This window comes from Pipra filicauda, unplaced genomic scaffold (genome assembly GCF_003945595.2).
Source record: "Pipra filicauda isolate LSUMZ 115617 unplaced genomic scaffold, ASM394559v2 scaffold427_size588224_pilon, whole genome shotgun sequence".
NCBI classification, from domain to species: domain Eukaryota; kingdom Metazoa; phylum Chordata; class Aves; order Passeriformes; family Pipridae; genus Pipra; species Pipra filicauda.
Window position 1 is genome coordinate 528,963 of NW_024104562.1, and position 26,652 is coordinate 555,614.

At 40.4% G+C, this 26,652-nt stretch overlaps 1 protein-coding gene across 1 annotated transcript in view; it reads left to right on the forward strand.

The window, feature by feature from the left end:
- SLC45A1 (solute carrier family 45 member 1) overlaps positions 1–26,652 on the forward strand; it is a 60,182-nt gene that overhangs the window by 1,026 nt on the left and 32,504 nt on the right. Inside the window, exons 2-3 of the mRNA XM_039385674.1 lie at positions 20,190–20,268; positions 22,382–22,533. The gene's annotated coding sequence lies outside the window, so the exon portion shown is untranslated. The remainder of the gene's footprint in view (positions 1–20,189; positions 20,269–22,381; positions 22,534–26,652) is intronic.

Sequence of the window (26,652 nt, forward strand, 5' to 3'; positions counted from 1 at the left end):
GATAACTTAGGAGTTAGTTCATGTGCATGTAATGGTATGGAATTTTTCTCTCTTACTGTTAAATAGCTTTACCTATGGCCTTTTTTCCCTAAAACCCCACTGCCTTAAGTTTCTCATTGTTCTACTGATGAGAATGTTTGGTAATGGTGTCACAATAGTTTCTGTTCTGAGGGGAGGACAGAGGAAATTGAATTCTGCACCGACAGTTACATTCCCATTTCTCACCTTTCTTTGCAACCACCTCACAGTTCCGTAGGCATGTGTAAACCACTTTTTGCAATTTGCTAAGTGTCCCAAAGACTAACTTCTAAGTAATCTTGGACACTCTGATTGGTTAATACTAGTTAATAACAAGTTTGCTAAAAAAAGCCAGCTCGGGTAGTATTAAAAGATGCTTTAAACCTCTATTGTACCCAGTTCTGGAGATGGATAGCAGACTGATCTGTATTTAATAAATGAAATGTCTGAATTCTATGAAAAAAAGAATAGCATGGACTTTCATTCATGATACTACCTTTCATTCAAGGATTCTCTTTGCAGAGGGGAATCCTAGAGATATTGGATGTCCTTTGATTAAAGTTGTCCTATTTCTGGCTTGCTTTGCAGCCTATACCTTTTCACTGATCTCAGTCCCCTTGATGCTTCCTGTTTTAAACACTTAAATTTTTCATTTGCTGCTTCTGTTTGTTTTGAGAGAAGAAAAGCATATGTGTAAGCAGCAGCTGGAGAAGAAAAAGGCAAAGTCTCTTTAGGAAGATAGAAAATTACAAAAGTAAAATTTCATACTGAAAGACTAAATGGAAAACAATAGATATTTATTTTTAATATAAAATGTCAGCTAGAGCTCCTGTACAGTCGTTCTTTAGATGGTTGTGATTTTTTTTTTTTGTAAGCCCACTTCCATAAACAACAACTTTTTTTTACTGTAGGTGCTGCTGTATTATTGCTTAATTATACTTATTTCTGGTAGATGTTCTTTAGCAGGAAGCTTGGGGGTTTTTTTTCAATGCTTTCTGGTAAGCACATAAGGGGCCTCAGTCCCAGCCCAGGTGGTGCGAGGGTGACTGCCAGAGTGGCTCCTGGATGGTCAGACAGGGAAGTTTCCTTAACATACTCTATAAATAAACAATTTTATCAAAAGATCAGGCTATAGCATTTTACCTTTAATAGCTAAAAATGATAGAACAAGCCACAGCAAAAGGCACAAAGAAACAAGGAGCTGACTGCTACCATTCTTTCCAATCCTGGTGAAGCCTACCATCCAAATATGACTGTAAAAGACTGATGACTTCTAAGCTTACCAATACAAATACACAACAGCTATAGATGCGGACAATATTTAGTTATTTTTCAAGAGTTCCTGTTTGGTCCTGACAAACAAGATTTGGCCACAACAATCCACGAATCTCATCTTGGCAATGCAACACGGTGTGCCTGGAGATTGACTCAGTGGGCGTAGGGCCGCAGCAGTCTGTGCTGCAGTACATCAAATCACCCAGGACTGGCTCCTTCCACAGTCAGCCTATCTGATCTAATTTAATTACCTTACCTCGGTGTCTTTGCTAAGTAATTAATAAACTTTACCTTGTGCAAGGACCAGTTCAGAAGCCCCTATGAGGTAGGGTACAACAGCTCAAGTGGAGCACTATGCTATACTATTCACATGGCCTCTAGTTGTTTTGAAGAGACACCTCAACCTGCAAAACACTGTGTGAATGCATCCAATAGTTGGCAGGCCACTTAGCTTTGTCATAAAGACAACATTTATCTATGTAGTGAGATGAGCACAACAGAAAAAGAACACTGAGAAAGAAAAAACGTGGTAGACAAAGGTAAGACTGTTCTTGTGAAGGATGAAAAGGGACTTCAGCAATGCTGCAGACCCTAACGCTGCACATGGGTAGATTCCAAGAAATTCTCTCAAACTGTCATTATGCTCAACACTACCCTTGTGTGAGATACTGTGCCTAAAGGGCATAAAAACACAGCTGAGCCAGTCAGCTGATAGCGAGCCCTCTGGCTGTGTAAGAAAGGAGATGGGATGCAACAGGGTAGACTGGGATTTGAGTCAGCTCCTCTGCTGATGTGCCCAGCATCCTGTTCCAGTGGAACACCTCTCGACACTGCCCTAAAAGCATACAATCTAACGGACTAAGTGAGCTCTGGGTATTTCACCACTAAAGCTTGGCTTCCTGATGACCAGTTTACATGCACAGTTCACATGCCTGAGAGCAAGAATGAACTCAGTTTGGGAGGACCACATTACAATGTCTCTACAGCAGCAGGACGGATGTAACATTTCTGCAAGGCATTCAAATATTACAGAATGGATGGTAAAAAACAGATGTGGCTGTGGCCATTTCTGGGAAACAAAAGTGTGAACAACCAGCTATTTTTAATTTATCGAGTTCCATTCCAGTCTAAGCTGCTACAGACTGTGTCGATATTTGTGTCCTTTTTTGATCTCTTCCCTCACTCAGCTTATGCTTATGTGCTGAAAAAATCTGAGCACATGATTACCCCATCCAGGCAACATGCCTTTGAAATGGCTTTTTAATCTAGACTCTCCACTCCCTGACGGACTGAATTTTGCAGTATGTCTGTATTCGCTGTCTAGACACTTGAATATGCTAACCTCTAATTTAGCTCTCCTTTACTGACCCATGAATTTCCTCCCTGCTGTGGGTCTTCTGGCTAAACTGGAAATGCAACACACTCATTCTGCCCTATACCTGGCTGGTGCAACTGCATTCATACAAATCTGACCAGTGAAGTATGTACATGTTCCTCATTTACAGAAATGAGGAATCCTTACACTAAAAGTTTTGTAGCACTCTCCTAACCCTGGTCCCTTCTTTGTGTCTCCAAACTCAAAGACCAGCATAGTCCTTTCCTGAAAGGGATACATCTGCAGAGACAAGGACATGATCTTATAAGCAGAAATAAAGAATTTCATACCCAGTTATGCAGACAGAAAACAATGGAAGAGTCCAACTGAAATATGAAAGGGAATGCAACATACAGATGTATCCCAAAAGCAGCCATACTGCCTCAAATCCCAAGGTCCACCTAACCCAATATTGCCCTAGTATGGGGGGAAAAAAGGAGATAAATGTTTAGAACAGTGGGCAACATCCTCTCACAATTCCCGGACGTCTGATGCAAGGCACTTTCTCTATAGCCTTGTGGATTTTTCTCTGTGACTAGTTTTTGAATAAATGGCATTTGCAGCATTCAGACAGAGATGTAATCAATGTACACAGACTAGAACTCACAAAAGCCATGCTGTATATCCACTTTTAGATAGTATGTTTGCATCACAAACCACTTCCATATGCCTGAAGCATAAAAGATTTGCTATCTGTGTCAGTTTCTAGAGATGGCTTAAGAGGCAAATTAGCATTATCCAATTGCTTTAAAGTCTTATAGAGGGACAGTTCACACAAAGACTGAGTAATGGCTCCTGTTCCAAGCTGAAATTCAGTATCAAGTCTGTACAGTTGTATAATACCCTAGCATTGTATGTAACCCTTTCATGCAGGATTCTGCACTGCTAATTTCAGAATATCCTTAAACTCGTTGTCTCTGCCCCCTCCCTGCACACCTATGCTTCTCTATCCCACAGCAAGTACCACAGTATACCATACAAGCATGACTGCTTGTAATTTAGACAATATGATTCTTCCACTTGTGTACCAGCACATCAGTTTACAACTCCTGCATCACAGTCTATGACTTGCTGTCAGTTCAGTGAGACTACAGCAATTCTAATGCGTCCCGCATGTGTTGTGTTTTTCCCCTCAAATTAATATGCTCAAATTGATTTCCCTCACTTTAGGGTGATAGATGTTCAAAACTTATGTAACTAAGAATTTTATTCTCTACCTAGTTTGTTTACATTATCATAACACATACATCACTAGAGAAAGAGAGTACCACCAGACTCCTTAACCTGAACATTCATATGTAGATTCACTCTCTCAGGCTATCACAAAATAAAAGTACCTGAATAAGATAAAATGCAACCACGTAAGGATTGCACACAGTTTAACTCCTACTGTGCACATCTTGATTCTGATTGAGATAAAGACTGTGATTTTTGTGAAAGAGCCACAAGATAACTAATTTCGTTTGGAAGTCAGTATCCAAGCCAAAGCCGATGTGTTGAAGTTAAAGAATTAATTAAACTCTTTTAAGGATCAGGACGTCTGAGACTCTGCTGTGGGAAACCTGGGGTGGAGCCTGTGAGGAAATCTGGTTTGACTGTGTCAGTGCGGGGGTGCAGCTGCAAAGGGGCCTTGGTTCCAGCTCAGGTAGTGTGACATTAATCTATCAAATAATGATACAATTTAGGACTTCTCATGATGGAAAGATTTATTCACAGATCACCTTCTGCTTTGCTTTTTGCTAGATTTGCTTTCCCAAGCAAAGTCTTACTAAAGGGTTGATAAAGGCTACATTTGAAATAACTAGGGACAGAAGATCTTGGATCTGCAGAAGCAGCTCTGGAGTGCAGCAGAAGTGTATCCACACCACTCTCATTCACCTAACTAGTCGTGCAAAAACTAACACCACAGTATGCAACTTACCTCTCTTCGGGAAAGCTTTTCCTTTCTAATGCTTGACCACAATTAACTTTTCTAGTCATTAACAAGGCCAAAAAGAGGAGTGTCTAAGCTACTCATTCCCTTTCAGGTAACCATACAGGAGGTGTCAAAATCTGATGTGTTTTTACTGTCTGTTTATGAATGATATCTTTAATTCCAGAGCCTAATGCTAGTTACCTGAGTACCTATTTGTGCCTAATAATAAAACACTAATTTTTCAAGAACTGAAGTTCTACAGAACCTAATGATTTTGCCGGGGAGATAGATTAATCAACAATCATCGTTTCAGGTCTTAGAATGAAATAGCTGATAAATATTTTAAATATTTATTTAGAAATCTTTTAAGAAGTTGTCTCTAGTCCCCTTTCTCTAGTTAAGATTATATATATGTGATCTATAACCTTTAAGAGATTTAGAGTAAAAACTAAGGTCATGCCTTTAATATCAGGTTGCCTCAAAACATTTCAAATTGAACATCTCAAAAATTGAGGCATGAGAATAGCTTTTCACTCTTACACATATGTGATATGAATTTGTACATATATCTGCATGTGTGTGTACAAGACAGGTCTTAACTGTACTTGTGCATAGCAGCATTGGCTACAAGCAGATAAGAAGGGGGAAAAGCTGATGTGATCACAATAATTCTCAAGCTTTTACATACCATTTTGCAATCTTTTGCGTCCCCCTTTTTTCCTTGGTGTTTGATTTACTAACTTCACCCACCAGCCTGGTGTATTTGGACAGAAAATAAGCTTACTCTTGTGCTTTCTCCCAACACCTACATGGTTCTTGTTTCAAGGCACTGAAAATACTGCAGAGTGAACTCCTGTGCATGGTTCATACTTCTGAACCTTGTGGCAGTTGGAATTTCCAGCTGTTGCCAGTGCAATTGGGTGGGAAAAGCAAAGCTGGGGATATATTAACTGGCTGTTAGTGGAAATCCGGACAGGCAGATACCTTTGCACATAATTACATTAAAATAAGCTACTTGAATGCTTATATTCTTATGAGAGCACTCCTACATGACAAGCAGTTGATATTTTATGTGTATTGGTTCTACTGTGAAGTCTGCGGGGGAAAAAAAAAGATTTAAAGGTGAAGCAGTATTTATTAATACTGTAGGAATAATAATCTGCTTTTAGGAGTGAAAAACATGACACATAACCTTTTGAGTGCCTTGGTATGCTGTTCAGTATCCTCAAACCTCACATAAACATTGCTAAGATTATAAAAATATAAATTAAGGGAACAACCTGATTCTGTGTTTTTCCCCGCTCTTCCCCCTGCCTCCACAGAAAAACCTCCACCGAAAAATACTTTGTCCTCTAATATACCACATTGAACCATATCAAGTATTTTTTCAAACTCTCAATACTTCTGTGTTGAAATTTAAGAAATTTACACAAGGGATAATTAAGCTGTGAAATTTCTTGGATTTAAGTACATTGCAGAATAATTCATGGGAATTTTGAGCAACTAAATAGCTTGAGTTTTTAGTACATATTTAATTACTTAAATTATATGGTGTTTGTTCTGTCATGAGTATCACCTTCTAAGTGTGAATGTCTTAGTCAAATATGTAACCTTTAGTCAGCTTGGAGGCATTTGATGTTTATATTTTTAGTAAGGATTTGTGGTAATGAGGTGGAGCTGTTGAAAGTAGATATGAACAGTAAAGTATGATCGAACTGAGTTTGCTGTTGAGCTTAAAATATGGAGAGAAAAAAAAGTATTTCTGTTGTTTGGCTGGAAATAGCTCTGCAGGGAGAGCAGTGTGGAAGGGTGTAGGTGGTGAGGCTGCACCTGCGTGGCCTGGGACATGGCCAAAACCCTAAATCCTCAACTCTAGAAATTGCTGTCATCTTGAGGCCGCACTCTCTTCCACCCTCTGCAGGGTCACTGTGGATTTGGGTGCTGGTATTTGTTGAGGGAAACGCCTTCTCTTCCTTCTGGGATCTGCTGAGTGTGTTTCTGGGCTCAGGGCAGAGCACACAGTCCCCAGTGAGTCCCTGCTGCAGCTTGTGTGACCTACTCATGCAGCCCACAGCACCTGCAGACTTTGCTGGGAAGGGGCTGGGAGGTGGCAGTGACAGGGGAGGTGGCTTTGGCATGGAAACGCCTCTCTTGTCCTGTTCCTGGATTGCTGTGTGTTTGTTCTCTCTCCATTGCCTGTGCTTCCTCCTTTGCCATTCCTACATGCTCATGAACACAGGAAAAATAATTTTCTTTGTAATTTAGCACCTGGGAATCCTATCCCTGATAAACTTTAGCATTTCCAGGAAGTCATAGGTACTTCTCTTTAAAATATAATGAGTTTGTCTTTGTTTTCTCCTTCTCTAATTGGCGCTTTCCATTCTAATAAACCAACACCCACAAACTATGCAGCCACATGATCTTTTCAGGTAATACAAATCGTCATTTCCAGTTCAATAGACTCAGTTAATTGTGCAAACCTGCAACACACCCATAAAGTAGCTATCAGGTTTGTTATGCAATGATGAATCATGAAGGAAATGTGGAGTGTAATTAAATATAGTGATGCAAAGATAGTAGTATGAAGCCAAAATCAAAGTATAAGTGATAATCATCTGTATTAAATGTTTGTTTCTGCATGTTGTTTTCAGAAATTACTTAAATTATAAGTTATCTGGCTGCTGCACACATGCTTGGCATATGTTTTGACAAGTTAAAAAATGACCTGCAAACCTGTAAATAAGCTGAGCCAAATCTGCTATCAAAATAGTCTTTTGAGGAAGGAAAGGTATGTGGCTCAATCTCAGACTTGGCATGCAGGCGCTTTCTAATTCTGGTGTGATTTCCCAGGTATTCTGGTCTTGTTGGAACCAATAGTTTCAAAGTAAAGCCTCCATGAAGCTTTTGTTATTAAATGATTTCTAGTAATACATGCCTTTTTTCCAAGTTACTTTACTTTTCCACACTCTAGCAGGGAAAGATGCCGTCTGTATATTGATGGAGAACTTTAGGCTTACATAGAGGACAGGTTTTTTGCTGATGGGTTAATGATTTCTCTTAAATACTCTTTTTTTAACTTTGAAAATAAGCATCACACACAGAAATGCTCACATGCAGAGACCTGGCGGCACATTACTCTGTAAATATATTATTTTGTCTTTTTCCCAAGCTGCTCGCTGTATATGCAAGTATTTACTTATTTACTTGCCTAACATACACAACTAATGCTGATTCTAACCTCTGGCACAGTTGTGGTAAGTATGTTAAGAATCGTTTTTCTTGTCTGTCAGATGGTACTGTGTTCCAGTGCAGCAGCTGACAGCAGTTCAGCAGCATTGTCTCCTGAGTCAGGTGGCTGGCTCCCAAAAGGCAGCCCACATTTCAATGGAAAAGAAAGATAATCCAGAAAGATGTGTGGTGAAAGTAACATCCTTTCTGAATCTTGTGTGTGCGTGTGAATATCGAGACAGTGCACTAACTGAAGTTCTGAATATGAGTCTTTTGTTTGGCTGTGAATCCAATTCCATTTGTGTGTGGGAATAAACATAACATGAGAAATGCCCTTATGGGTCAGACCAACAGTCCATCTAGGCCAGTAATTGAACTCCTGTCGGAGCAATAGGAAAGTCTACTTTGAGGAAAGCTTGCAAGCCTAGTTGCTTTTGTGGTCCAGTCCTCCTGTGCTCCCTCAGGAGCCACAGCTGTCCCTGCCTGGTCCTGTATTTTCTGGCTACAGATCAGTTTTTCCATGCATTTGTCTGGTCCCATTTTGAACCTGCTGAGAGTGGCTGCCTCCACAGCTGCTGGTGGTGGTAGCAGGATCTGTGAGTTTCCTGCTCATAGGTGTAAAGAAATGTTTTCTTTTATCCGCTCTAACCCAATTTGCCGCTATTTTCTTCAGGAAAATAGCCTGCTTCTCCAATTACAGGATCTGGCTTATTTAACGTCTTTATGAGTTTTGTTAACCTGGCTCATAATCCTTCCAGTCTCCTGTACCCTTTCTCTGCTCCTGATGGAAATTGCAGCCCTGTTGGTCTCTCCTCACAAGCTCTGTTCCTTTAATTTTTGGCTGCTGCCCCAACTTGAGCCACTGGTGTAGGGCTGTTGGGCATGACTTGGCTGTCTCTTTTCTGAGTTGTAACTGCTAGTTCTCAGTTCAGCATTGCATGGGCCTGGCTTACATTGATTTTCCATAGAGGCATTAGCTTGTGTTACCTGCATTGAAGCTCCTCTGCTTCCTAAAGCAAGCAGAGGCCATAGGAGTTACTTTCTCTGCAATGTAGAGTAGTCAATGTATTGACTTTAAAATGTTAACACCATTCCTATCAAGTTGATGTACTCTGATAGTTTTGATGTATATTTTGCTTTTACAGAAATTTCTCTGAGAAATGGCAACAGCCATTGCTTTTTTGTAATTATTGTGTTATTGGTTGGAAGGAAAGAAAATTAATTTATTTACTTTTTTGTTCAACTCCTTCAAGTATAAAAGTATATACCTCTGCTAGAGGGAGCAGCCAGCTGATTACTTTGAAGTACAGTGCGTTAGGATGCTGTTCCCTCTGCTGGGGTGGAGCACCAGGGCTTCTCAAGTGCTGAGCGGGACCATGGCTGCCAGATTTCAACAGTCAGCAAGTCAGATGTTTTCAGACTTTTTAGTTTTCTTTCTGGGCAAGTTTCCAGGAGTTGGTGGAGGATAGGCTTTATGATTTAAGGCTTGGAGGTTCTTAGAATGAGTTGATAATGGGTTATTTTAAAACAAACACACAGTCTAAGGAACGCGTGGCTTTAAGCAGTGTGTGTTTCAGTGAAGTCACCAACAAAGGTGCCCCTTCAGGGCAGTGTGAGCTCATGGTGGCTCTGAGGGACTGGTCCAGCATGGCCTGTGTCTCCATGTCCAAGGAAGGAGGAGGAGGAAGAGGGCCTGGAGTATGGAAGCCAATCATCAGCCTATTATCTGTGACAGATCACTAGAGCCAACTGCTGAATCCCTAACAGATGGTGGACAAAAGGTGAAGGTTTCTCTGCCCCATTTCTAATGTGTTTTATTTCCATGTTTGCTAGTGGCTTCTGTTGGAAGCAGTACACAGGTATGGAATTGTGTAAGGTGTTCTGTATTATATAAAACAAATCATGTTTGTTGTAAACCAAAATTTATAGTAGAACATTAGAACACATTGCCAGGTAGGGTTAAACTGGTTTTTGAGTAGGCAACCCTACTGTAGGGTGCTCAAGAAGAATAATATTGGCAAGCATCCCAGGGATAGTGCCTTCCCTACCTGTTTGCTTGCTAAGGAATTGCTGGTGGTACCTGGCACATCTCCTAGTGCCCTTCAATACATGCTTTGAAATTGCCATGCATAGTTAGGACAAATTAGACTCAGCCTGGTTAAATGAGCTTATTTTAAGCTTTCCCTTTGACTCTCTGATGTTGCATGGATAGCGGAAGTCTCCACCTGTATTGGTCTGTAATTCACTTCAATACCAGGTGGCTGGGCCAGACTGGAGCAGGGCTTTGCATCTTGCCTCAGAGCTCCAGGATGCTGTGATTCTCTAGGTATTTTTGCTATATGGCATTTTCAGAAGCCACTTTGCTTGTTTTAAAATGGAGATGCCTAAGAATATTCTATGCCATAAAAATTATGTTAAGCTATTTAATAACTTTAATTTACAGTTTCTTGGAAATTACTGCAACTGTTCCATTGCTATCCGTACTTGAGAGAAGCTGGAGCAGCTTGCTTGTACATCAGATTTTGGTGGCTTGCATTTATTTTGTAAAGAAGATATCAACAAGGTTATTTGGCAAGCAAGTGAGCAGGAAGAAGTGTCACGAGAGTCATTATTTCTTGGTGTCAAAGTGAAAGGGTTGACTTGATAGTTTGTCCTGATAGCTGAGTAACTCTGAGTCACCTGAAGTAAGACTTGACTGCTGTAGTCAAGGTAGCTGGGATATCCCAGTCTGTGATCTTTTTTGTTGTCCTTGAAATCCTTTTCCCCTTGGGTGGGGGTGGGGAAGCAGTCTGTCAGGACTTTCCTCACATTACCATTAATCCACTTGGAATTCCTTCAGGGATGGCTTACACAGCTGGAGTACATCTGCCATCTGCAGTTCTGTAGAAATTAGCACATGCCACGGGAGTCGTGGTAGTATTGTCTCACAGTAGAAGTTGTGGCTTCATCTGCACTGCTGTGTCTGGTAGTCTCCAGAGCAGGAACTGAAAACGAGGTATTTGCTGTTCATGGTGTCTGCTTATGAGAGATTTTTTGGGACACCCTGGGGAATGCTTTGGAACGAAAAAGAATGGACTCCAGTGCTGCTTGTGGATGCAGTTACCTGCAGAGTGGAAAAGTGCTGGGCATCCTTCATCTTGCACCAAGGAATTCGAGCAGAAAAGGTGACATGGGATCTGTCTTTGCATGCACCTCCAGGCATCCTTATTGCTGAGAAGTTTTAAGGAGTAAACTGATGAGAGAATGAGAGCACAACATTGCAGGAGGATTTCTAAGCAAAAGGCAGAAAGCTGTTTGAAGCGTAGGGCATGCTGTGTTGAAGGTGAGAAGTCAAGGGCGAACAAAAGGAATGAGGAGGCAAGTAGGAGTCAGATGAGAGCAGGGGTTTGAGAAGATGAGTATGCCACTATGAAAGTTAGAAAACTAAAGGAGGAAGTTGTCAGAAGAATTTCTGTGGTTGAAAAGACCATTTTATCAGCAGCAGCTGGATGTGTGTAAAGGGGAGGACTTCCTCACAGTGAAGCAGTCTAGCATTAAAACCAGCAGCTCAGAGGGGTTGTGCAGTCCCTGCGCAACTTGGAGGGTTTCAAGACCAGACTGAATCAAGCCCTGAGCAACTTGGTCTGACCTAATAGCTGGTGATCCTTCCTGGAGATCTGTCATTGTCATACAATCCAATTTATTCTAAGCACAAGAAAACAGAAAGCTTTAGGAGCACCTTTGACCAGCCTGCTCAAATTCCATTTTTCCAGATGTGACCCAACCCAGAATACATGTGCATTGTTTGCTTCTCTGATAGTTAAAACCAACACAATCTTTACCTTTTCAAAAGTTCCCTTTTAAAAATGCTAGCATGATGAATTGCATGTATTATTGTAAGGGTTTTTTTATGGCAGATGAAGCTCTCTTAAAATTTCTTCCTAAATATAGGAAGATGATATCTTCCCAAATTAGGAGCTAAGGGCAGAAAGTCCTGAACAGCTGCTGTGTTTAAAGACAATGAGTTTCCCAACTGCCAGACCCAGCTGCTGATAATGTGTCCCAGGAATTTGTTTGAACACTTAGTTTAACTTTTATTTTTTTTAGTCAGCTAGCTGTGGCATGGCTGAAGAAATGTTTATAAACATCTCAAGTTACCACGAAGTTGCAGGATTCTCTGTCTGGAAATAAGTCTGTTCAAACAGCCTGGATTTCTACGTATGTGTAAGCCTGCAGACTCTTACTTGGACAAATAGTAGGAGAGAAAAGGACATTGTTCACTTGGCTGTTGTTTGAGGTTGAGTCAGGAAGGGTGGAACAGAGTGAGCAGTTGGCCAAAGGTGAGAGTGCTGCTGAGCCCCTCCCTACACAGGTTGGAGGCTCTTGGCACAGCAGCCTCTGGCCCTGGGGATGCTGGGGAGACTGAGCGCTTGCAAGACACAGCCCAGCATCTGACTCAGAGTTTGGAAGGGACTGGGCTGGTTGTAGTTGCTGCAGAGCGGTGCATTAGGCATGCTCAAATGGAAAGTGAAATAAAAAGCTGTATATGAAGTGATCTTTGTTTCTAAGATGTCAAAAGAGCTGAAATGCATTCTGGCAATCTGGGAGGGAAAAGGTTAAGCCACAATACTGCATGTAGTGTCACAGTTACAACCTCACCTGGGCCTCTGGCCAACAAAGCCGGTATTTCAGGTTGGATAGGATTCAGAAGAGGCTACTCCTCTTCTTAAGTATGTTAGATCTGGCCGCTGTCTCTGAAGAAACTAGACTGCAAAAAAAAAAAAAAAAGAGAGAGAAAAACTGAGCCTAGGTGTCACCTTCAATGCTGCTTTTCTGTGGAAACAGGGAAAATGCAGCTGTACTTCTTCTGTGTTTGACTGAGAGACATCATGCCATGGGAATTCTTCAAGGCTGCTGCAAATTTGGCTTAGATGGGTTCCAGGGCACTGCCAGCCTTCTGAGGACCCTCACTCCAGTTCTATCAGAGGGGGCAGTCCACAGGTGCTTTGTGTTGGTAGGAGTGCTGAGCAGTCTGCCCACAGTCTTTTGCAAAGGATTACTCCAGTCTCATACTACCTGTAACCTCGCAATTCTTACTTTCATTTGGCTAGGTTCTTGCAGTACTGTGTATTTAAAGCACCATTATAAGTAGTTAGAGAAATTTCTTTCAGTACAGTAAGCCTTTGTGGGTAGGAGGGCAGCTTGTATCTTACCTGTAGTGAAGCTGTTCTCTAAAACTCACATTAGAGAATTTCTTAAGTACTGAAATTTCCAGTTATGATTGATCCTGTCTCACCAGCAGTCCTCTCCTGTGGTCACCTGTTGATTGTCCTTGCTGAAAGATTAATTTTTCCCAGTGGTAAAACTACTACCTCTGACATTGGCCCAGGTTATGAAGTGGGAGCTGTTAAGAGGTGGTTAAGTGGCTGATGTAAGTGGTGGTTGTGATTTTTCCATATCAGAGAGAGGCATTGGAGCCAAGGGGATCACTTAGAGTACAGTGGGTGTTGGCCTTTTTGGTTGAAAGTGATGGGGAATTGCACAAAGGAAGTTTGATAACCAGGTTAGCTCTCTCTCTGTGAGGAAAGAAAACAACTTAGTATTTGCTGAATTCTAACATAAACATTTATGTTATCTATTACATGTAGGGCTTTTTTTTTTTTTTTACATCCTTCTTTAAGGAAGTTGGTATTGAGACCTCCCTTAGGCAAGACACAGAAATAGATGTATTCTTTTTTTTGGTCCAGAATATCTACTCCTGTATTGCAACTAGCAATGGAGAGACTACCTCTTTCTGTTCTTATGCAATTACTGCCATTATTCCTTGTGGTGCTGTTAGGAATTTAGAGCAGTTACTTGCATTGAGCTCAGCACAAAACTTCTGGAGTTGTCACAGCAGGCAGTTCAAGTTTGCTTTGCAGCTTTCCCTTGCTGTGATGAATGTGTTAAATTTCAGAAATGTCCTTACGTCGTGGACTCTTTTGTAGTTAGTCTTCCATAGAATCAGTAAGGTGATTTTCATCACCCCAGCCTCTGCTTGCCAGGTGTTTCTTATCATACCAAAATATGTGCAGTGCTTGCCATGTGCAAACTTGTGTCTGAGTGTGTTAATCAGAAGAAAAGGAAAAAACCCTTTGTGGCTGATTCCTCTGCTTGGAATGCTGAAAGCTGGAACGCTTACTGAGCCACTAGTGGTTCTGGTGACAAACCATTTCTGCTTCTTACTGAGCTAAGAGACTAAGGAAATGGAGAACTTCTGTAAGGAATAATCAGTGTGAGGTTAATGTGTCATCTGTTGTTTTGTTGAAAGTTGACATGGCAAGGTGTGCTTCTAATATTTGCCTCCTCCAATGCTTCCTAAATTGCATTCATGCCTATAAAGGACCAGCAGTGCAAAGATCCTGAGCTGATTTTTATGAAGCTGAAACACTGTCAGGCTGTCTGCATCCTTAAGGATAAGAAAATGGAAGTCCACAAAGCTGCTGTTGAGGAAGAGAAATAGATTTACACAAACACGAAGAAAAATTGGAGATGATCGGTGATGGAGAGCCTAGAGTTGCCCTGTCTGAGCAGGAGGTAATGTAAATGACCCAATGTGTACTGATCAGAGGAGAATTCATAGGTCAGCTGTTTGCCCTTCTCCATTGTTAGTCTGCTCCCACAACCTTGTCACAAGCACCAGATATTAGGGCTTTGTAGAAGCTGTAGCTTCACTCATGCGACTGAGAGGATGTTGAGAACCACTGATGTCACTGCCAAGATGTCACTGCCTGTCTGAAAGAGTATGTGCAGTGCTCTAGTGAGGGTGCTTTGTTCAGTAGGGTAAGAAACTGAGATTTTTACCCATTAATATTTGTTCTTTTTTTATTTAAGCTTCTTGACCACTCTCATGTAACTGTATAAATTGTAGAAGCTAGAGAAGCATTAATCCAGGTTTGCTGTCCAAATATGCACAATTTCCCAGCTGCATAGATAACAGCAGGTTCTTTTTCTTGATTGAACATGCTAATTCCTTTTATTTCCACGGCAGATCTAAGAGATCTCTGCCTGTGTTGTTGAAAAGGTAACTCTCTGGGCTTACTGGAGCTGGTGAGTAAAACAGCGCAGCTTGCCTTGCATCCTGGTCTTGTAGGCTTTCAAGTATTTAGCTTTAATTATAAGTAAGTGCATGTTTATGTTCGAATTCAGGAAATACTAAGGTGTTTTCTGCCAGGCATCTTTTATGAAAGCTGCTTGCAATTTTGAGTTAAATTTTTAGTAATTAGAAGTTTAAGATCTCATTATGTTTTGTATGGAGAAGAAAAGAGGAGTATTCTTGGGTCCAGAGAAGGCTTTTTTGCTTTTGGCAGACTAAGCATGAAAGGAGGAAGAAGATGGTTCTCCACTTCGAAGTGCAAGTGGTAAGTCATTTGCCGTCTGCAATATACCTTGAATTCTACATTCGGTTTGGAACTGGAGCTGAATAGGAAGAATAATTGGAAAGAAAGAAGCTGGGGTAGAATTAACAATTCTTTGCTAATATTTGTGGGTTTGAAGCAGTGGTAGAAGCAGCTTCAGCTTCTACTGTTAATCCACAATGCCTACTACTTGAAGAAGCAGCTTTCAGAAACATCTCTCGAGGTGGTAGATTTTGAAGTTTGCCTTTCTACAGAAGGACTGTCTAAGCCAGTGAAGGCTGCGTAATTGGAAAAGTGCTGTTTGTAATTTGGTGGATTTCATGAGGGATTGGAAATTAATTCTGCAGATGCAAAGCATCTATAGGAAACATAAGACTAGACTGCTTGACTTAGACACTCTAAATGTCTTCAGGTGAAGATTAGCTGGATAAATATCCAATGCAGAATGCATCTGTTTTAATGGACAGAGGTATGTAAACACAGAGGAGCACAGATCAGGAGCACTAGTTGATTGGGGTACATGTTGCTCCAATGTCATTGACAGGATCTGGTAGGGCTGTAGCCAGCATCACAGATGTGCTTGTATTATGTGCTCAGTTTGGAAGACACTGGCTTTTCATGGAAGAACATGTGGAGGAGGGTTACACAAACCTGTAGGAGATGCCAAGTTTCTTTTGTTGTGACTCACGAAGGCAGTGGCAGCCTGTACTTGCTGCTCCCTGACTAATGCAGGGGTTATTCCAGAGCGTTCAAAGAATATTGGAGGTTACTAGTTCAAAGTTTTTATGCATTACATCATTTTGTTGCAATGACTGACTCATTTGGTCAGTTTATTTGGTAAGTAGGCAGTGGTAAGTGAGGGAACTATAACAGGGTATACCTGCATTGGTTCAGCTGACAACACAGTTTGCTCTCTGTTCTAATTACTTATTGATAAGATTTATCTCCTTTCCCAGAGGCAGAGGAGGATAGCAGTACTTGCAGGCAAGTCTGTGAGTCTCAAATAGAAAATCTCTTGGGCGAGGGGAGTAGTACTTATTTTGTAGTTAAAAAAAAAATTCCATTATTTCCTGAAATCTCATTTTACATGGCTTTGTGTACAGGAAGCAATATCTGTTACCTGTAAAGCAGCATGTTGTCAGTTGCATGGAAAGGGAAAAGGACAACCTAGAAGAATTAATCTTTAGGTGTAACACGCACACTCTGGGGCACATTTGTCCCTAAAAATCTCAAATTTTTCTGAGCACAAAATTGGCATAGCGTTGTCCAACTAAGACAGTTAAGGACACTTCTAATGTCTTATTTTCCCCTAGCTACTGAAGTATTTAATGAGTCTGTCAGTAGCATCAGGAGCAGAACGTTGCCTGTCTTAGTAAGGAACACCTGCATCATCAGGAAGACAGTTACCTGGATATATGTTGCTAAAGGATGGGATTCTCATAGGGGAAAGCATGCCTAAGGAAGTAGGAGAATGGTACTATGTTGTATTCCTCCAAATAATTTATAAATATATTCACTTTCTCTTATATTCTAATTAGCTATCATATAAGTACTCAGAATGATGAAACTGAATGTTTGCAGATTTTCAGTAAGACTTTGAAAGAAATAGTATATAATACAAAGTGCTTTTTTTTTGTCTTGGGCAGAACTCTTTATGTAGAATACAGCTCCATGTTGTGAGTTTGTTCTGCATTCCCACATAGGGGACAACAGACTGTAGACATAAATAAAACCATCCAAAAAGGACTTTTATTTATTTATTTATTTATTTAATTATAAGCTTGCCCATGATGATACTACCAGCAAATGAGTTTGCTAATGCAAGGTGGCAGATCTCAAAGGGTTCAAGGCTCAGGACAGATAGCTGTCTCTCTTCCATACTCCTTAATGTGTTAAATCAAGAGGAATACTCCCTATTCTGAAGCAAAAAGAAACTACCTTACTTTTAGGTTTCATTAGGACCTGATGAACTGAGTTTGATTTTGACACATAAAAATATTCCAAATGGAAAATCTTTTTATTGCATTATGTATATTACTTGGCATGTTTCTCTAGATTGCAATAAAGACACCATCTCAGCAAAGCAACTATAGTTTGGAGCCTGTTGTACTGGGGGAATATTAGGTAATATAATATTGTTTCTAAAAGGCTTTAGGCTAATGAGCTGGAATACATTTGACTGGTGGGCTCTTTTCAGTCAGGAGTGGTGGACTTTACTGATCATAAGACCCACCAAAGTGACGATGATTTTTCAGTCGTAGTGACATTTGTTATGAGCGTATCTGTGTTCAAACTTGCTCATCTTTAAGGATCCTGTCCACTGCTCCTGCACAGGAATTGCCTTGCAGGGTGTAGAACTGCATTAATTCATGTGTCATGGATACACTTCTGTGGGCACATGTTCTCATGTCACCTTTGGTGTCTTCATGAGTGAGTGGAGTTAGGCCTTTGTGAAAAGGGAGGGTAGAGAGAAGATTGACAATCTAGGGTCACCTGTATTAGCAAAAAATCAGGCAAGTTAGCTTCCTTCAGATGCAATGTGGTATTAGAACTATTTCAATGTGGATTAAAGGAATTGATTTGGTTTGAACTGATATTACCAAGATGCTGTTAAGGAGTTGAAAGACTGTGGGCATTTTAGAGGCTTATCTTATCTACTTGCCTCAGGACCCATCATGCCTTTTGTTGTGTACCCATTAGCTGAAGTAGTCAAAGTCCCTGACCTCTTTGATTTGCAGTCCTTCAGCTTAGACTGTGATTTAGAAAGCTACTTTCCCTGCATGATTTTAGCTTTTGTCAGTCACAAGATCTTTCTCTCAATGTGGAGAGAAATGCTGTTGCAACTGGAGCCCCAAGCTGATTAATACACGGTTATCTGTTTCTTGCACTCTGAAAGCACTCACACCAGCAAGTTTCTCCTGCTGCAGTTTACCCCACCCCTTCTAGAAAATACCCTTTTAAAAAAAGTCTTTGTCTTCTGATTTCTATAGTAACACAGAAGAGTGAGTCGTTTATTGCTGAAGGATTGGAACATAAGCAGTGTTTCCTTTTATGAGAGGAAAGCCCTCCCAGTTGCAAAAGTTGGGGTGAAATGATGAACGTTTTTTGAGGAAGGAATATTGAAGGGTCTGCAGATAGTATTGAACACTAGTTTTGAACAGAAACATACACACGGATCCTGCCTGTGTGGTAACAACCATCATGAAATGGGAGACTATTGACTATATGTTCACCTTAAGTGAAAACCTGTGTGCTGTTCTTGCAATGAGCTGTGAGAACATCTTGAAGTGTTCGCTAAAACTTATCACTAACAAATGTAAACTTTCCCTGAGTCCAGTGTCGATTTTCAGGATTTTTTTTCATTCCTTCCCTCTTCCTTTGTCAGTTGTGTGAATACCTTTATGGTTAAGAACACGTCTTTGCTGTCTAATTTTCTCTTGTTCAAGACTGTCAGGAGCTTTGGGAAACAATAGAGAAGTAGAGAAGGATGTAGAGATTTCAGTGAGACTAGGGAAGCACAAATTGTCATAACAAGGGGAACAGTGGGGAGAAGCATCCCTGTTTGATGTACAGCAGAGATCAGATGCTGTGTCCAGATTGAGAAGCAGACACCTCGAGATCCTGCTTCTCCAGTCATCCAGGTCAGAACAGAGCATGATCTGTCTACCTGGTGGTGCACATACTCCTTTTCTGTCTATGGAAATGAAGCATAGATGGAAATTAATTGCTAGCACATGCCAAACTCTTCCTTCAATGTAGGGTCAAGTCATGGCTGGAGCAAACATGCATTGAGACTGAGCCTGTTACAGACTTTGCTTAAACAGAGTTTAAAAAAAGGCTCTTTAGGCTACCTTGTAGACAGCATGGGAAGGAAAAAAGTGATTAATATTTGTGAAAAAGTTTTTGTGAACATTTTGTCTTTTGTATATTCTTGCTTTTATTGCCTAGATGTCTAAGCAGGAAGAGAGAATTCACTGTTAACACTGTGATTGAGGATATTGCATAAATGTGGATATCAGGGAACAATTTGTGGCTTTTTCAATTGTTTGTGAAGTCTGTTTTTAATGTGGGAATGCTTGAATTGTCTACTTTCTCCTTACAGGGACCATTGAGCTTTTTCTTCCATTAGCTAGTGGAGAGGAGTATAGATAATTTACTTTCAGCAAAGGGTGACCTAGCATATCAAATGACTGTTAAGCACTGAATGTGCTTGAAGAGGGGGAGGAAAAATAAAGAGCTTTGGTTTGGTTTGGATCATTCTCAGACTTTATTTTCTGGCTCATTTTCTGAGTTTACTCCTTAACTTGGTTTATCAGAGACATGTTCCCAAAAGCTTGCTGTCTAACCAGACACAGTGACGCAGAGGTAGGCATTGTTGCTTCAAGGCTGTGATTTTTGATGAACAAATATTTCTTGCCTAAAAGGAAGACAATAACCTAAACATGAAGCATTTTGGTAGCAATTTTGCATTATGCTTTTGTCACTAGTACAGGAAGTGCCTGAGGGGAAGACAAGGCTTCTCATGGACTTTCCTGTTTTGCGCTTCCTGTGGTCAACTTAAAATACAGTCCCAAATTATGTTTAGAAAGTTTTTAAAGAGGCAAGGTTAGCAAGAAATTACTTTGAACTTTACATAGGTGGTTGAGAATCAGCGCTCTACATTTCTGTGTTATTGCTACCTCAGTGAAACTCCCGGCTTCTTTTTGGGAACAGGGAATTTCATTGTGAAGAGCGAACTGATAACCATTATTATTTGACAGAGCTTAAAAACTTTAGTCCCAGGCTGTGGTTGGATACGCAGGAGCTGTGCAAGCTTGATCCAACAGGCACTTCTGCCAACACTGTGCCAGAGTTGGTGTGCACAGCTGTGAACCAGCAGCTTGGAGAGCTGGCCATGCTGTTGGCCCTGTGTGCTGTGAAAGAAAAGCAGTGAGATGGTAGAATTTGTGTCATCGTGTACCGATTGTATATCCCTGCAGTTCTTCCCTTTGAATTTCTGCAGGTTTATGAACACACTTCTCTGCAGGTACAGACCTCGTGGGATGGGCAATGCAGAGTGAAGCATCGGATGCGTTTCTCAGGTAAGGGTGAGGGCAGTGTGGGTGAACAGGCTCTGGTCTAGTCTTGACTGCAAGTTCTGCGGAGTCACCTGGGAGTGAAGGCCAAGCCAGTCTCGGTCTCTAGCACCGCACTGTGGTATGCAGGACTCAGCGTATTGGAACTGCTCAAGCATTCCCTTTCCTGCTCATTCATTTTGAGTCTAATGCTTTGGGCTCTCGGTTGCTGCAAACCACAAATGCTAAGGGATGGCTTTTCTACAATCTGTTTAATTTCTGAAGAGCTGATTGACAAGGTGGTTGGTATTTTCTATGTCACAATGTGTACTCCAACTCACATTGCTTATTTTCAGTTCAGTTTGCCTCCAGCTGCAAACATGCCTATGAGAGTATGAAGGTATATTTCAAAGGCATTGCTAATCCCTCATATATAGCTGTAATTGTAGCAGCTACTTTTTAAAACAGACATTCTCTGGCGATTTGTGCCAAAAGTGTAACCAGACTTGGCTGTTATACTATTAAACACCAGGGTATTTTATCAAGACCGTCACAATTTACTGCCATTGTGCTGTGGTTACTAAAAGTAAGTAAAAACATACTGTAGTAGTATCATAGTATGAACCTACATTCCACAAACTTCAGAATCTGGAGCACTACATTCCTCCTCTGTGGTTCCTAACCGTCTTTTTACAATCTGAAAAATTAATTCAAGTGTAGTTTTACTCTGATTTCATCATAGCAGAGGGGAATGGCCCCTTAATGGTTTCTGACAGATTAATAAAGAGTTTCCTTGCTGCTGATAAGAAGTAATCCCCATATGAAAACCACTACAGAATCTGTTTTATAGTTGTGCCCATGTCCTTCTGGCCTCTTCTGTGAATGCATGAATAATAAAATTAACTTCTCAGCACACAGCATAGCCATGATTGAGGAACAGCCTTTCATTTCCAGATTCCACCTACATACTATCACAAACCACTTACTATAAAGACTAGGCATTAAAGGATGAACAGGAGTAAAGCTCTAGGAAATATGAAATTTACTTTTAGCTTGCTTAGAGTGTGCACTGCAGTAAATAACTGTAGCACATGTCTAGGAATTATATACTGTTTGGATGATGTTCACTTTATAGCAGTACTTAGCATCCAGAAAGAAGTTTAACATAGATATGCCTTTATTAGTACTCAGTTAAGTTTCTGAGGGAAAAAAAGCCCAAATAAAAAACCTCAAACAAACAAAAAACCAAACCAACCAACAGAACATAAAACCAAACAGAAACCCAAACCGAGCTAATAAGGTGCCTGAAAGCCCTTTACCAGGTGTAGGTAGTATTTTAAAAATATTTTACTATATTCATTCCTAGGTGTCAGTAACTGATAGATAATATTCATTTTTGTAATAAATAATTTTGAGTGTTTATGCTTGTAAACTTAACAGTGTGGGGGTTTATTTACTGGTCTAACAACAGATAACTTATTTGCATTCAAGTGTGTGGCAATAGGCTGTTGGAAACATGTCCATCATGTGTGTATAAAAGTAAATATGGCCAGTGAAACAGTGTGTGTGTGTTTGTCTTCAGCACGCTGAGCCTCTCTCCTTATCATAATATATTTTTAATCAGTCGACAACAGTGCTTGTGTCACAAAGTAATCAGTCTTAGAAATAGTTTTGATCTTGAAGGAATCCTGACAAAAGACTCTGAGGTCCACATAGATAGTCTGGAATATGAGTCACTTCCTAATTCTCTGACTCATCCCCATAGATGAACAATTTTATTGACTTCTAAATAATTGCTTATGAATCATCTGAAGGACTATAAAGGAAGATGTATGGCAATCATTTTCATGCCGGTGCTTTTCTCTGGCTGTGGTAGGATATTAGTGAATTGTAATCAAGGGAGAAGAGCAGTTGCATGAACATCTACAGGAGCACTGGGACCTCACAGAGAGTAGAATTTGTACAAAACCTGAAATTTCTTTCCTCTCTTTTTCTTGTTAGATTTTTTTGGCTTTGTGTTACCTTTTTATGTTAGTATTTCTTTCTTTGAATCATTAGACTGTTATTCATGTCTCGATTATTACATCTTTGTCCACAATTTGACCCTGTAAAACTTGTACACTTTCTTACGTCTTAACAGCAGTCTCAGCACAGCAGAGTCCAGGCTGCACACCTAGGCTTTGGATCAGAGCCTGAATTTCCAGAGAGCTAGAAGTGGGATCCCTACTGCACTCTTCATTTTAATGGTGTCTGCACTGTAAGATGAGCATGAGATCTCTGTGCTCTGCAGAGGTGGGGTTTCTTCTTTACAAAATATATTTGTTTGTCTGTGCTGCTACTCCTGCATGCTCTCAAATTTCCCTTCTGAGAAGGTTCAAAAGATGAGGGGCAGTCTCCTAATGGAGCACAGTTCATTTCTGACCACCTGTTTTTGTGAGAGCATGAGCCACTACTGTTTACTTGGTGTCATTAAGCTGTAACATTCAGCTCTGAAAAGCTGTATTTACAGTCAGCCAAATGAAACACACGTATAAGTATATAAAGCAGAGGGCTCATCCCTGTGGCTTTTAGAATAAAATAGGGTAGTATCTTCTAAAAACCACTGAGGATGTTTGTTCCTGTTTAAATTCTGTGTTAGCCAGGAGACCGAGATACATGCAATTCTTGAGTAAAATGGCAGATATCCAATGTTCCAAGAAATCTTGCTGACAAATTTTTTGTTGTGTCATGGTCTTATCTGAGTCACTTTGAAGAGAAATGAAATATCTTTCGTGTTGTACATTATCTGTGGTGACTCTATGAACAAAATTCTAAATCTGCTTGTATTATCTCTGTGACAGGAGGTCAGTACTTTTTTTACATATTACGAATTTATGAATGCAGTACCATAATAGCCCTGTCGCATCTCAGTTACAAAATAAAACTGAGAGCGATTTGGTGGAATTAGAATGGAATACAGTAATATAATAATAGTAATATAGTAATATTAGTAATATAATAGCACTCTGTATCCTATTACCCATTTGCAAGTCATCAGTGATGGTGTTTCAGTCTCCAAATATAACTTAAAATGCTGTTTGGCTAGGATAGTATGTGATATAAGATAGTTTGTATAGGAAAATGTTTTCTTTGCTTACATGACAGTATTAACGTGGGAATGAAAATCCTACTGACTTGACAAAATATACCCACAGTCATATATGAACTTGGAGATTATTTGAAGACTTCTGACCATTTTGAAGTGAAAAGCCTAGTCTGTCTGATCTGGTCTGGTCTGTAAAAACCTGATCTTTGCTTAGTCACTTAGAGGAGTCAGGACTTCACTGGTACAGGTTGCTGTGAATGACAAAGCTCTTATCCAGTGACTAGAAGAGTACTTGTGGCCAGAATAGCTGGCCCGGGAATGTTCCCGTCAGCTTTGTGAGGAGGAGTTATGAGTCATCTCCAGGGATTTTCTGTGCATCACTGAATTATGTGGCCGACTGTTTATAGACTGGACAGTTTTCGAGAAATCTGTGCTTCTCCAGTCAAATCCTGTTGCTGCCTTAGGTCAATGACAGATTTTGTAGTTTCTTTAAGGAGTCTGGGGGTTGAATACATGCTTGTCATCTTGGAAGAATGTACAGGTTGCTCATCCCATGCTTTTAACCAGCTATAGAACAAGTACTATTTACTTTGTGTGAGCAGAAGGTGGAAGGTTTGGTTAATACCTGTCTGCTCCATTAGCTGTGGTGGTGGTTTTTTGTCATTCCCTTCCTCCTCCCCAATTTGGGATTTCCCTGTGTATTCCGGAAAAGGTCTGGTGTTTTGGTTTTGAGGTTATAGTCTTTCAGGAAGCTGAAATCTCCCAGACTCTGCAGGCACACCAGTCTCTTCAGGTCCTAGAGTTATTGTTGAACCTGTGAACTGCATGCTGTGCTCAGGAAGAGAAAAAGCAGGAAGGATTTGCCTGTCCAAATATAAACTTCTGCTTTGGAGCTGGTTATCTTGGTTTCCTCATCAGTCAGTGAAGAAAAACAGGTGTTGCTGGGGTACGACCTACCCCATCCAAGGCAGTGTCTCAACAGTCATCTGGCTGCTGAGACCATCAGAAACAATGTGGTCAAAATTTCATCAAAGCAGGAGTTATTCATGCCAGGGCTAAATAATCCATGTTTTCTTTACAGGCTCAAAGCATCTTTTCCATTAGTTGAAAATTACATTATGTTTATTTGACCCATGTGTATTTCTTGACAGTAATAGATTGATTACTATTGTGACAGGTTTTCATTGTGTAATCTGTCGTTTCTTTCCCTGTGTTAATTGAACAGAGAAAGAAAATATGCATAGGTTAAGGAAGATTTTGGCTATTTTTAATGGCGTAGGTGGCCAAATGTCTGTCTGCGTGCATTCATACTTCATCAGCTGAGAACAAAACTGCAGGTTATCTGTTCATAAAAAGTCAAGAATAGCAGTCTCATTCCTGTTAAACAGTTGTTCTTATTTTAACCTTGTGCTGGCAGAGTGCAGTTTCTGAAGGACTCTGAATCTGAGTAGGGTCTTCACCGCTTCAAGCAGAGAGTTTTGTGTTACAGGAAACTCTGCATGGCTCTGTCTTTGCTTTAGCTCTCATTTTCGAGTGTGCCAAAAAGGATGGTATTCAAGGGTAGTCTCAAGAGAATAATCTTTCTCAATTAGCCAGGCTTGGTGAACAAATCCTGGCAATATTCCTCTTTCAGGATCTCGATAGAATACTCTGACATCTAATGTTTTTTCTAGAATATGGAAGCAGACTGGCAGAATTGCTGGAGTGTTAATTTACTACCTGGTGTCTGTCTCCTGGAGAGAAAGGAAAAAAACTGGAAAGCAGTAGTCTCCCACTGGAATCTTGGCTTGAGGTGAATAGATGAATGACAACATCTTTGTTCTGCAGTAGGGCTTGTCTGACCTTTCTTTCCTGTTGAGTTGTGAAACAACAAAGTAAACATTTAACTGAATGTGGCAGCCTGAGACAATTGGCCCTATTGTAGAAGGAATGCCAGTCCCTTTACTCTGCATAAATTCTCTTTGCTTGCAATGCTAATAGAGCTGCGGTGGAAGAAAGCCAGGCCTTTCATTGGGGAAGATCCAAGTTTAAGCAGAAATACAAGTAGTGTGTGCCTTGGTCAGTGGAAGTGTCCTGGATGCAGCAGGGCTGCCGAGGATCACCCATGGTCAGAGCCCTTTCAAAAATAGCAAAGGAAATCGATTTGCAGTGCTGAAATCTTCAAAGTCCTGCCATGAGGGTTGGTGGGCATGGTTGAATATGACACAATATTTTTTACTGATAGAACAATTCCAGAATGGAATTGCTGAGATGTGTTTCTTGTACAAAGAAACTTCAGACTTTTTTCCTTGATTTCATGGCACTGTCATGACTCTTCATTCCAAGCTGAGGTAGATTTCTTAGATCTGTCTCAAGTACAAGAGGTTTAAAGGTGGTATTGTAAAAATAATTTTTTGCTTCTCTAATAAAGAGCTTTACTGTAGGAGCGACTCCAGGCTTTTTTTTTTTTTTTTTTTGACATACAATAGCATTACTGCTGAACTTTTGGATTGTCTCCAGCTTCTCCAGAAAAACTACTTGAAAACTGTCAGGATCAAAGATAGAACGTACATACATACATACATACATATATTTTATATATGTATATATATATGAAAAAAACCCTGACCAACCAAAAAACCCTATAAGCCTCTTCTTGAAGAGTATTTAATTCACAACTTCCAAAGGCACAGTATTGGAAAAATGAAGATGATTTGATACTAGTGCTTCTTACTGTGAGGTAATTATTTTGTCATTTGAAATTTGTAAACAATGTCTGGGTTTCTTCCTGAGGATTTTATCCAGCTCACACTTGTTCTTTGCCTTCATAAGTGACTGTGTAAAACTTCAGGTCTCTGTGGTGTCTGATCACAGCAGAGTATTCCATTAATACTCTCAAGATTTAAATTCTAATGATTTTCTTTTTCAAGATCCACCTGTCAGACAAGTTTTGTTACTTAAAAGATTTAGCTCTGTACAAGTTTGAAGTGTGTGTAGCTTTTCAAGCGAAGTTGCAGAAACCTTTTGGAATCTCAAAACATGAAGGCAGTACAAGAGACAGATAAAGGTCTTGCCTCCCCATGAACCTTGTACAGAGTTGCTGATACTGGGACAGGGGAAGGGGTTTGGGGTTGCAGAACTGTGTAGAGGTGGGAAGGAAATAAAAGAGAGACTATCCTCTCCTGCACCTCTTCTCCTGGAGAGGACAGAAGGTATGTACGAGCCCAGGTGTTATTCAACTTGTGATGTTTAAGGGTTTTTTTTAATCCTGTCTTTTTCCCAGTGTTCAGCAAGTCAGTCATCTGTATGTATATGCAGCTTCTCACCAGGAACAGCTGCTCTGTGCT